The following is an 11901-nucleotide window of genomic DNA, read 5'->3' as shown; positions in this document are numbered from 1 at the left end:
CCCACAGCAGGACTCATAGCTGGGAGGCAGAGCAGGACCAGCAGACCTGACAGGACCTTCACCTATACCAACCCTCATTCCTTGCAGGTTGAGCCCTTGGATACTGGGGCCGGCAGGCGGAGGTCTCCTGGCGAAGAGGAATCGGGTGGATGGTCCGAGTCGAGGCATGCAGAAGAGCAGAGTAAACAGTGATGGTCCAGAGGTCATGGCAGGCAGCAGCAGTGAGAAACGAGGAAACAGGCTAGAAGTCAGGGCAGGCAGCAGCGTAGCAGAGTCGGGAACAAGCCAAAGGTCAGGACGGGCAGCAGACAGAGAATACCAGAGCCAAGCCGAAGTCAGGAACCAGAGAGTCAAGCCAAAGCAGGAGCAGAGTGGAACACAGGAGCAGGAGTGGAGCAGGAACTGGAATTCGGAGGCAGGAGCAGAGCAGGAACTAGATCAGGAATATAGAAACAAGAACACAGGAGCTGGAATGCAGAGACAGCAACCAGCTACTGAAAGAGTACTTTGCTAAGGCAAAGTAAGGAGGTCTGAAGTGGCCTATTTATAGGCCTCTGTGGATGACATCGGATTGGGGGCCAGGCTGAGATTTCCCTCTGCAGCCCCTTTAAATATTGGCCTGCCGCGCGCGCTGGCCTAGGGGCGGAGTCCCCAACAGAGTTTGGCGGCATCTCCCTCGTGGGGTGAGAATGCTGCTGGGAGGCCTCACCGTGGTATGGACCAGCGTGGAGGAACTGGCAGAGAGCCCCCGCTTCTGCGGGTAAGCGAGGGGGGGGCCCAGTCACGGCTGCCCGCGGCCATATTTCCCAACAGTACCCCCCTCTTACTCCCCATCCCCGGGGATCTTGGTTTGTTTGGATGATCTTGATGGAATTGGAGGAGTAGAGACTTATCTAGAATGTTGGAGGCAGGCTCCCAAGTGTTCTCCTCTGGACCGAACCCCTCCCACGAGATCAGGTATTCCCATCTGTGATGATAGAACCGGACATCAAAGATCTTGTTTACCTGATAGATGGGCTCCTCATCTGCAACCACGTCTAGAGGTTTTGGTGGATGATGGTGAGAGTGGGAAAGACTGAACCCAAGCGATCAGTGAGTGCAAAAGGACCAATGTATTTAGGCGCCAACCGCATCGAGGGGATTCAAAGGCGGATATGGCGAGTACTCAGCCAAACTCGACCTCCAGGGTTAAGGAGTGGAGCCCTGTGACGATGTCTACCAGTATCCTTCTTAGCGACTTCCACCACTCGTAGCAAGTTGGCCTGAGTGGACTCCCAGAGAGAGTGGAGCTGCCGGGCAGAGAGCTGAACTGCTGGTGATTGTACAGACAGAGGAAGAAGCAAAGGTGGTTTAGGTTGCTTACTGAACACCACTTGGAGAGAGGCTTTAGTTGCTGAATGAATGTGGTGATTATAGGAGAATTCTGCCCATGGCAATAGGGCTACCCAGTCATCCTGTTTATCACCCATGAAGGTACAGAGGAACGTTTTCAAGGAGCGGTTGGTCCATTTAGCTTGACCATTGCCTTGTGGGTGGAAGGCTGAAGTGAAGTTTATGTGTGCCCCAAACATTTTGCAGAGTGCCCTCCAATATTTTGCTGTGAACTGTGGGCCTCGGTCCGAAGTGATGTGCTGTGGTAGGCCATGCATTTAACAAGAAATTATATTTACAAACAAAAGGGTTTGCCATGGGCTCACCGATGGCACCTTCTGTCGCTAACTTAAATGTGGCTAAATTTGAAAAATTGCATTTGTCTGAACATCAGTACAAAGAGAACATCTTACTATGGAAACGATATATAGATGATGTTTTCATCATCTGGAAAGTACATGTAGACACTCTTCAGGATTTTTATAAATGGTTGAACACGGACACTAATTTGAGGTTTTCGATGAATTTTAATTCTTTTAATATTCCGTTTTTAGACATTTTAATCATTTTTAATAATGGGGTTTTTGAAACTGACATATACAGAAAACCTACTGATATTAATAAATTGCTCCATTATTCCAGTTGCCACAATAAGTCACTTCAAAGAAATTTACCATATTCACAGTTTCTTAGGTTGAAAAGATTATGTGGTAATGAAACATTATTTCTTTTACGGTCTGAAGAAATGAAAAGCGGGTTTTTAGAAAAATCCTACCCACATAGATATATAGAAGCCAGTTTCAAAAAAGCATTTACAATCGATAGGAATATTTTATTCACCAAAAAAGATAAACAACCGAATGATCGAATCGTGTGTCCATTGACGTATACACACATGTCTTTCCAGATTATCAACATTATTAGAAAACATTGGTCTGTCCTGCAATTGTTACCATGTTTTAAAGGTAAAAATATCATGATTGCAAACAAAAGAGAGAAAAATATTAAGGAATTAGTTTCCCCATCTGCCTTACCCATTGATAAACCTATTGACAAGCGACCCCCAGGCCATCGCCCATGTGGTAATTGTTCTGTCTGCCCTGTAAATATGAAAGTCACTTGCCTACAGATCCCAGGCATGAGTAGAGAATTCAAATTGAAATCATTCACAAATTGTAAAACAGCAGGGGTAGTGTATTTGGTACTATGTACTTGCAATAAAGCTTATGTGGGAAAAACGATCAGACAATTTAACAAACGGATCATAGAACACAAGAGTAGTATTAAAAGGAAAATAGAGTCCAAACCACTTGTTCAACACGCAATTCAAATGAATCATAATTTTAATGATTTTAGATTCTGTGTGATCCAACAGCTAACACCTAATTGGCGAGGCGGCGACTTAGACAAAATGTTGTTACAGCTAGAGCAGAAATATATTTTTGAATTCAAAATGATGGAACCCAATGGGCTCAATTTAGAAATTTGACTACTCTGGTTTTTTTAATGATTTTTACAGTATTTTTATTTTGTCTGATTTTCATTTTGCTTTTACAGTATGTTTTGTGTCTTTTATCAATGTTTTTACCTGTTCTTTTATGTTACTCAATACACAGTAATTTTTATGGTATATCATATGTGGTATCCAATTTTTTATTGTTGATAATTTTTTATTGATATACAATGTACATTCTTTGGTTTTCATTATTTGATTGATTTTAATATTTATTTTGTCTGCGATATAATTTGCTTTTACAGTAAGGTTTGTTTCATATTTAATGTGAATCAATATACAGTGATTTCATCCTATACCATTTTATACTATGTGTAGCTTGCTTTGTTTTTAATGTTCAAAATTTTTTTTACTTTATTTATCGTCATTAATATTTATTTTCATTACATAGTTCCCCTATGGCACAAGTATTCGGTTTATTAATATTTACAATACAATATTATTTCACACTTGTCCTGCCCGTTCATTTTCATCCCACGTTTATTATTATTTTTTTTCTTTTCTGGCACATATTTATATAGCATCTGTTTTTAATATGGGCATTTTTCCTAGACTAAACATATGAGCACCCTCTCAACTACTCTATTTTTGCTTGCGCTTGAAAAGTATTTTGACGAGTTTCACCATATTTTCGAATAGGATACACAGCCTCAGTTGTGATCTAAATGTCCTTATTGTTGTGTGTGTGCGAACCATAGGTAACCATAACTGGTTACAATGTCTAAAAAATGATTTGTTTAGAATTTTATGACACAATTCAAAGTCACTCCCATAAGGTCACCTATGCTAGCCGCAATGTTTTAATTACAGTTCCGCGGACAAATTAGTTCAGAGTTTTTTTGCAAAATCAAGAAAGTCACACTTATGGCATTTTTTTAAGCCTATATTCTGACTATTATTCAGTGGATAACCTTTGCATCCGATCAGATTTGCTTCGATTTTTTGTAATAAAATATTTTTGTAAGTTGTGCTCAATTTAGTAGTTTGTTGTAATTTATGTGCCTTATATTAAATTATATATTTTTAAAACTTATCGGTGTAAGGTATTTTATACCTATATGGTTTTGCTTAAACTAATGTTATGGTTCACAGAAGAAGCAATAATAGCGTGATCAATTGATTTCTCCAATTGAGAATGTGTGATGTTTAAGCATTACAGAGTGTTATTCACGACTTTTCCTAATATATGATTTTGTTTTATTAGTCACACTCCAATGTATTTTAAATCTTTTTAGATTAATTTGATTTACAGCATCTGTGTCTTTCAACATATGGGTACTTTCTTAGCCACTCCCCATTGGAATGATTGACAGGCTTTTTGGCGCGTTTTTGATTCTATTTAAAAACCGCACTGTCTCAGCAGCGATTTAAACGTCCTTGCTGTATCTGTGCGGAGACTACACGTCACTATATCAACATTAAAGTAAGTTTAAATCAGACCTAAGATTTTCGTGCTATTTTTTTAGTACTTCATTTGTTGGGTTCCGTTGTTTGGTGTCTTAAGTCTCCTAGAAATTCTGCAGTCAAACCACTTTAGTGTCAGTCAGTATCAATGAACGGAAGCTTATTGAGCTCCCGGCGTTTCTCAATTTTGAGAGGCGTTTATCATGTACTTCACTAGTTCTACAGCCCCGAATTGAATGGCTCAGTTTTTACATTTTGCATTTTTATGTTTTGAATAATCCCTATAGGTTTGTGCCTGCTTTTATTAGTTAGTGTAACCTAGCTCTAGGTTGTCTGCATGCTTGCGTAGTTATCTTATTTAACTAGGCACCATAAAAAACATAGATATGGTGTTACTCACAAGATAGATATAAGATAAGAGAATAACCACTAGAGTTTTCAATTAGAGAGCGTCTTGTTTCTATTTTCACAATTTGCCCATACATCTCATTTTTAATTTTTTGCCAACTTTCTCATTTATTCTTCTTCTTTATAGTATGTTTACAGTTACCATTTCCCTGTTCATTGATTCACAGACCACCAGACTATTAAGACATTTGGTGTAGTAATCCTAAGAGAGTTTTCTGATTATATATAAAGAAACCAACTCTACACAGGTACAAACATTGTTCTGACACTGTATTTTCATTTTACCATACCCTTGTCTGTTTCTTTCTTTTTTTGATTAAGTTACATTATGTTCTTCCTTATTTGTGGCACCTTTCAGATATAAAGTTATTCAAACTTTTTATATTTTCAATGTATTTATGTATGTCCTACTGCATTTTTATCATTATTTATATAATGTAGTTATTGTTTCCAGCCCCTGAGGCAGCCCCAATTGGGGCGAAACTCGGCCTGAGTCGGGCACTGGTATGAATTCATGTCTCCATTCAAATAAAGTTTACACTTGGACTATTTTGGTGTCTAATCTACATTTTTGCCCAAAAGGCTTTCTTAGATAGCCTACCCTCTTGCTTTATCAGTCCGTTATTTTTCGTGTTTGCCATCTTATTGAGTATTGATTTCTCACCTAATAAGTCCTCTGAATGCTGTAATTTGCTGTCTCCATAATTTCAGCAGTGCTGCTTTCACCTCCTTGTTCCTCAGACTGTAAATCAAAGGATTTAACATGGGGATCACCATTGAATAAAAGACTGAAACTATTCTGTCCTGCTTCATAGAGTAACTGGAAGGAGGTCTTAAATACATGAAAAATACTGTTCCATAAAATATCAGCACAGCGGTGAAGTGGGAGGCACAAGTATTGAATGCTTTGTGTCTTCCTTCAGCAGAGCGAATCCTCAGGATGTTGAAGAGAATATAAGTGTAAGAGACTAAGATAGCCAGAAAGGTGCTTATGACATTGAAACCAACAAAGATAAAAAGTAAAAGTTCATAGACAAAGGTGTCTGAGCAAGTAATTAGTAGGAGTGGAGGAATATCACAGAAATAGTGATTAATTATATTGGACCTACAAAAGGAAAAATTGAAAACAAAAATTGTATGTAGGAAGGCATTACAAAAGCCAATCACATATGTTGCACTGATCAGCTGAATGCACAATCTCCTTCTCATAATGACTGAATAAAGCAATGGGTTACATATGGCCACATAACGATCGTACGCCATCACTGCCAGCAGGAAGTCCTCTGCAGTGGCAATACCAGTATAGAAGTACAGCTGTAGAGCACATCCAAGGAAGGAGATGGTTTTCTTCTCTGTCAGGAGGTCTTGCAGGGTTTTGGGGGTGATGACTGAAGAATAACAGATATCAACAAAAGATAGGTGAGAGAGGAAAATGTACATGGGGGTCTGCAGGTTTGAATCCAACCTAGAGATAACAATGAGAGACATATTGCCCAGCACAGTGATAATGTAAACCAGCAGGAACAGCACAAAGAGCAGAATCTGTAGTTTGGGGTCACGAGTGAGTCCTAGGAGAATGAAGTCAGTCACTGAGGTCTGATTCTTGCCTTCCATTTATTCTAGAGATCATATCTGCTGGTAAAAGAAATTAGATTTAATCAAAGCAGATCAGATATGAGCAATGTGCATTTAATCATTTTGTTTTATAATTCTCAGGGTACAATTGACAGCTCTGACAGTGGAATGCTACATTACAGTAAACAAAAGGCAGAGAGATCTGTGAGGTAAATATCTTGAACAACAACCAAATTTTAGAATTACTCTTGGCTTATTTTCTTCATCATTCAATAAATATAATTTTAAAAGCAATTTTTAACTTTTTATATAGAGCATAAAAGCAATAAGCATCAGGGATTTCTTAACCATGAAGTTTAGCAGATTCAGAATTCTCACTATCATAAAAGCTCAATCTTCATCTGGAAACTATGGAGCTTCAGTTCTCTCTGTGCTCAGGTTTCCTCTTTACTGCCCCTGTATGTCCAGATCTTGACCATTTGTTGGCTTCGTCAGCCCAGACTGCTCTTTGCTTTCCCCTATCGTTCCCTTATGTACTTCGTTTGCTAATTTACCACCAGAAGTTCTAATTACCTGAGCTTGTCTTCTGCTATGTTTTTCAGTTTCCCTTTATCACATCAGGTTTCATTTCAGATCACGTCCTTCCAGCAATCTTCAGAATTCATCTATAGTGCCACATTTCACATAAGTGTAAATTCTTTGCATTCACTTTACTATAGGTTCATGTTTCACTTTAGCATTCTGCCACAGAGAAGACATATGTACCCTGAGCCTTCTCTCTGGCTTTTGATCTCATTTCCTCCCAAGGAAATATTTACAGTCTCAAAAATCATCTTTTGCTTTACCAGTTCTTATTCGTTATTTTAACTGTTTTCTATCTTCTGTGATCCAACTACATTGATATTTATATTATTTAACATGTTCTGTGTTCATTTTCATCAGCAACAACTAGAAAATGGCTATGAAAAATCATAAAGGGGAAAAAAGTGGGAAACATAAATGATTCTTCATTTTTTGTGAGAATTTCATGTCATACAATCCCAGGTAGGACTCTCCTACTCCACGATATGACCGCTGCAAATGCTCCAAAATGCGTCAGCTAGAATCATCACCAACACCCGTAAAACAGATCACATCACCCCCAACCTTAAAGACCTGCATTGGCTCCCTATCCCTTCCAGAATTCTCTATAAAACATTAACCATTATTCACAAAGCCACGTACTCTCACAATTCCAATTGACTTGATATCCCTTTCAGTGCTGTGCAGTCTAATCGACCTACAAGAACAGCTAATAAAGGAACCCTGATCATGCCCTCCCTGAAAATAGCACACCTGGCCTCCACCAGAGACCATGCTCTCTCAATTGCCGGCCCCTCACGCTGGAACTCCCTGCCTACCAGTCTCCGCCTCGAACCATGCTCTTCCAATTTCAAAAAGAAACTTAAAACATGGTTGTTTAGACAAGCCTATCCAGACTAATCCATCTCTCCTCCTCGCCCCTTCGCTCCTAATCTTTCACCGCTTCCTTTGTACCAACGATCATGCTGCATTGTTGCCACTCTGTGTTGCCTCCAGTAATGACACTACCTTGTGTATATGACCATCTAATTATTATATTGACCATGTTTTGCACCCTAGCATTATACTTTTATACGTTTTGGTTATCATTGCTCTACACGTTATGGTTAAAGAACCTCTTCTGCAGTTGCTCTGTACTTCTATTCTGTACCTTGTGTATATTGCCATGTAATTATTATATTGACCATGTTTTGCACCCTAGCATTATACTTTTATACGTTTCGGTTATCATTGCTCTACACGTTATGGTTAAAGAACCTCTTCTGCTGTTGCTCTGTACTTCTACTCTGTACCTTGTGTATATGGCCATGTAATTATTATATTGACCATGTTTTGCACCCTAGCATTATACTTTTATACGTTTCGGTTATCATTGCTCTACACGTTGTGGTTAAAGAACCTCTTCTGCAGTTGCTCTGTACTTCTATTCTGTACCTTGTGTATATTGCCATGTAATTATTATATTGACCATGTTTTGCACCCTAGCATTATACTTTTATACGTTTCGGTTATCATTGCTCTACACGTTATGGTTAAAGAACCTCTTCTGCTGTTGCTCTGTACTTCTACTCTGTACCTTGTGTATATGGCCATGTAATTATTATATTGACCATGTTTTGCACCCTAGCATTATACTTTTATACGTTTCGGTTATCATTGCTCTACACGTTATGGTTAAAGAACCTCTTCTGCAGTTGCTCTGTACTTCTACTCTGTACCTTGTGTATATGGCCATGTAATTATTATATTGACCATGTTTTGCACCCTAGCATTATACTTTTATACGTTTCGGTTATCATTGCTCTACACATTATGGTTAAAGAACCTCTTCTGCTGTTGCTCTGTACTTCTACTCTGTACCTTGTGTGAGCCCTTCCCGTTTCTTAGTCCCTGTTATGTATTTTCAAACCTGCTGTTAAAATGTAAACCGGTATGCTGTCCCTCCTAATACCGGTATGAAAAAGCCTCTAAATAAATAAATAAATAAATAAATATATTTTGACAGGTTGAGGCACACACAAACTATGGTTTCTTAAAGAAAATAACTGCATGATCCTTGTCCTGGTACCTAGGATCCGGTCCTACTTATAACAAATTATTTAATCACCCTTGGCAAAAGACAAGAACAATAGACAATGGAAAATTTATTCTTAAATGATAGCATAAAGGGATAAAATACTCTTTAAAAACTGGTGAAAAATAACTTTTATTTAAACTGAAATAAAAATTATTCAGAAGAATATAGTAAAAAGCATACAATTTTCCTACACTACTACAATTATATGAGGTATATAGCAGATAGAGTAATGCTATTAATAAACAGATGGACACAAATATAATGAAATTAAAATATTATTAAAATAAATGTAGAAAAATACTGTTAAATATGCTTTATGTCTCAAATATAAATACATACTAAGCAAAATAAATCTAGACACATATCTATGCAGCTAATCTACATACAAGACAGCACTCACATGAATGTTGATACTTGTAATGTGCGGATGTCTAAGTCCTCTTGGAGAGTTTAAATTATGTACCGTACATATGGGACATGCTCCCTGGAGTTTACCATATCCCTGGAGTCAGATAGGCAAAGCATAAGCAATATTAAATTGAAGTAATGATTTCAGCTCAAAACTACAATTGCTTCATGCTTTGATTTTTGTTTTTGTTTTCTTTTTGACAACCTTCCTCTCTCTTGTTTGGGTCTCCAGGTCAAACAGAACTTTGGCTGAGATCCTTGTGCCATGATCCATCATTTGCATCTAGTAGGTGAATTTCCTCCTCCCACCCTCAGCATAAACACTTTCATCATTGCAGACAGGATTATGATTAGTTTCCATCTTTGAACATTAGTATACGCTGCTATTAATTAGTCTATGGTACTTACATTAGAAATGTGCATTCATTTAAAAAGAATGTGCATCCCAAACAAATGGGATGTATGTCCCCAAAAGAAATGGAGCAGGTTTCAGAAATCAGACTAATCCCACTGTCTCATTTGTTTCCTTCTTGTCTCATTTTTGTGGGCTATTGAAGTCTATGTGCCATAAAAATAAATGGAAGAAGGAACAGGTGTAATAGAGTTAGGAAGTTACTTAGGGCTGGATTTTCTATCAGTGCACGGCTTTCTGAATGCCGCGGTAACAGGGGGTGGGGAGGCGAAGTGGGGGGGCCTCAGAGGGAACTTTCCTTTTTCTCCCCCCCACCTTCCTCTCCCCCCCACCTTCCTCTCCCTTCCCCTATCTAACCTACCCCCACCCCGCCCTATCTAAATCCCCCCCTACCTTTATTGCAGGAGTTACGCCTGCCTCTGGCATAGCTGCTGTGCCGTAGGACTCGGGACCGCCCCCCGGACCGCCGGGGGGGGGGGGGGTGGGCGCTATCATAAATGGATGGGCCTCTGCATGTACTGCGGGCATTCTAGCCATGCTGTCCAAACCTGCCCCATCTGTCCGGGAAACATGCAGACCTAGGATCCGCTGGATGACTCTTCCTAGGTCTGACTATACCATCTCCTCCCCAATTTCTCCCTGTCTCTCTCATTTCTGGGAGTCTCAAGTTCCAGACATTGGATTCGGGTGCTGGCGGGAAATTTATTCTGAAGAGATTAGTAGAGTACCTATGGATTTTCACTATGCCTATGGCTACTCCACTACTGCTGTCTTCAATACATGGTGAGCCTCTACCAGGAGAAGTCTCCCTTACCACGCAGTCCATATGCTTATGCACTGGGGCCTTACACACTGAGACTATCTGCTTCCTGGTCCTCGAAAAAGCCATTTTCCCCGTTGTGCTCGGCTTACTCTGGCTACAAGAACACACATCCCAGTTTAACTGGGCTACGCTGGAACTTTCACAGTGGGGATCTGGCTGTCATGACCGATGTCTAAAGAGAATTACACCATGCATGCCTACTATTCCATTGCTACCCGGCCTACTGCCTCAATATGCATCCTTCCAGGATGTCTTTTCCAAGCAATCAGCAGATGTCTTAACAACACATAGAACCTTTGACTGTGCAACTAACCGGAAGCCTAACTCAGAGCCTCCCAAGGTAAGGGTATACCCCCTCTCATTACCAGAGACCAAGGCCATGTCGGCCTACATCCAAGAAAACCTGCAGAAAGATTTCATCAGACCTTCCAAATCTCCGGCTGGTGAGAGTTTTTTTTTCTTGGCAAGAAGGATGGATCCCTTCGCCCTTGTATTTATTACAGAGGTCTCAACAAAATCACTACAAAGGATCGCTATCCCCTACTACTGATTTCAGAGCTGTTTGACAGGCTCCAGGGGGCCAAGATCTTTACCAAGCTGGATCTAAAAGGGGCCTACAACCTGGTCCAAATCCGTCATGGGGATGAGTGGAAAACAGCCTTTAACACCTGTGATGGGCACTTAGAATACTTAGTCATGCCTTTCAGCTTGTGCAATGCACCAGCGGTATTTCAAAATATGATGAATGAAATTCTGCGAGACCTACTATACCAGTGCATAGTGGTATATTTAGATGATATCTTAATCTTCTGTCAAGACCTTTGAACGCATCAGGCAGATGTAGTAAAGGTACTACAAAGATTATAAGACAACCACCTCTACGCAAAACTCGAGAAGTGTGCCTTTCATCAGGAATCCATGCCTTTCCTAGGCTATATTGGATTGGCCACTGTTGGAAACAGGATGCTGGGCTTGATGGACCCTTGGTCTGACCCAGTATGGCATGTTCTTATGTCTTTGTTCTTATGTCTTATGTTCCTATGATCCTCAAAAGACCAAAAGCATCCAAGAATGGCCTCAACCAACTGGATTAAAGGCACTACGCCATCTTCTCGGATTCACAAATTATCGTACGTTCATTAAACATTACTCCACCTTAACTGCACCACTCACTGCCATGACTAGAAAAGGAGCCAACCCAGGGGGCACTCTTGAGCAGTGTCAAAGATGGCTGCTTAATCCCGAGGCTCCGCCAGACTCTGCTTATCATATATGCAAACAGATTTTGATCGGTTTCTCTCTTGAAATACTTATAATTGCCCAGGAAG

At 39.9% G+C, this 11901-nt stretch overlaps 1 pseudogene; it reads right to left on the bottom strand.

The window, feature by feature from the left end:
* Positions 1-4717: 4717 nt before the first annotated feature.
* LOC115074791 lies at positions 4718-6310 on the bottom strand (annotated as a pseudogene).
* Between the last annotated feature and the right edge of the window lie 5591 nt (positions 6311-11901).

Source organism: Rhinatrema bivittatum, chromosome 13 (genome assembly GCF_901001135.1).
Source record: "Rhinatrema bivittatum chromosome 13, aRhiBiv1.1, whole genome shotgun sequence".
In the NCBI taxonomy this organism is placed as follows: Eukaryota; Metazoa; Chordata; class Amphibia; order Gymnophiona; family Rhinatrematidae; genus Rhinatrema; species Rhinatrema bivittatum.
This window is presented reverse-complemented; position numbering and strand designations above follow the sequence as displayed.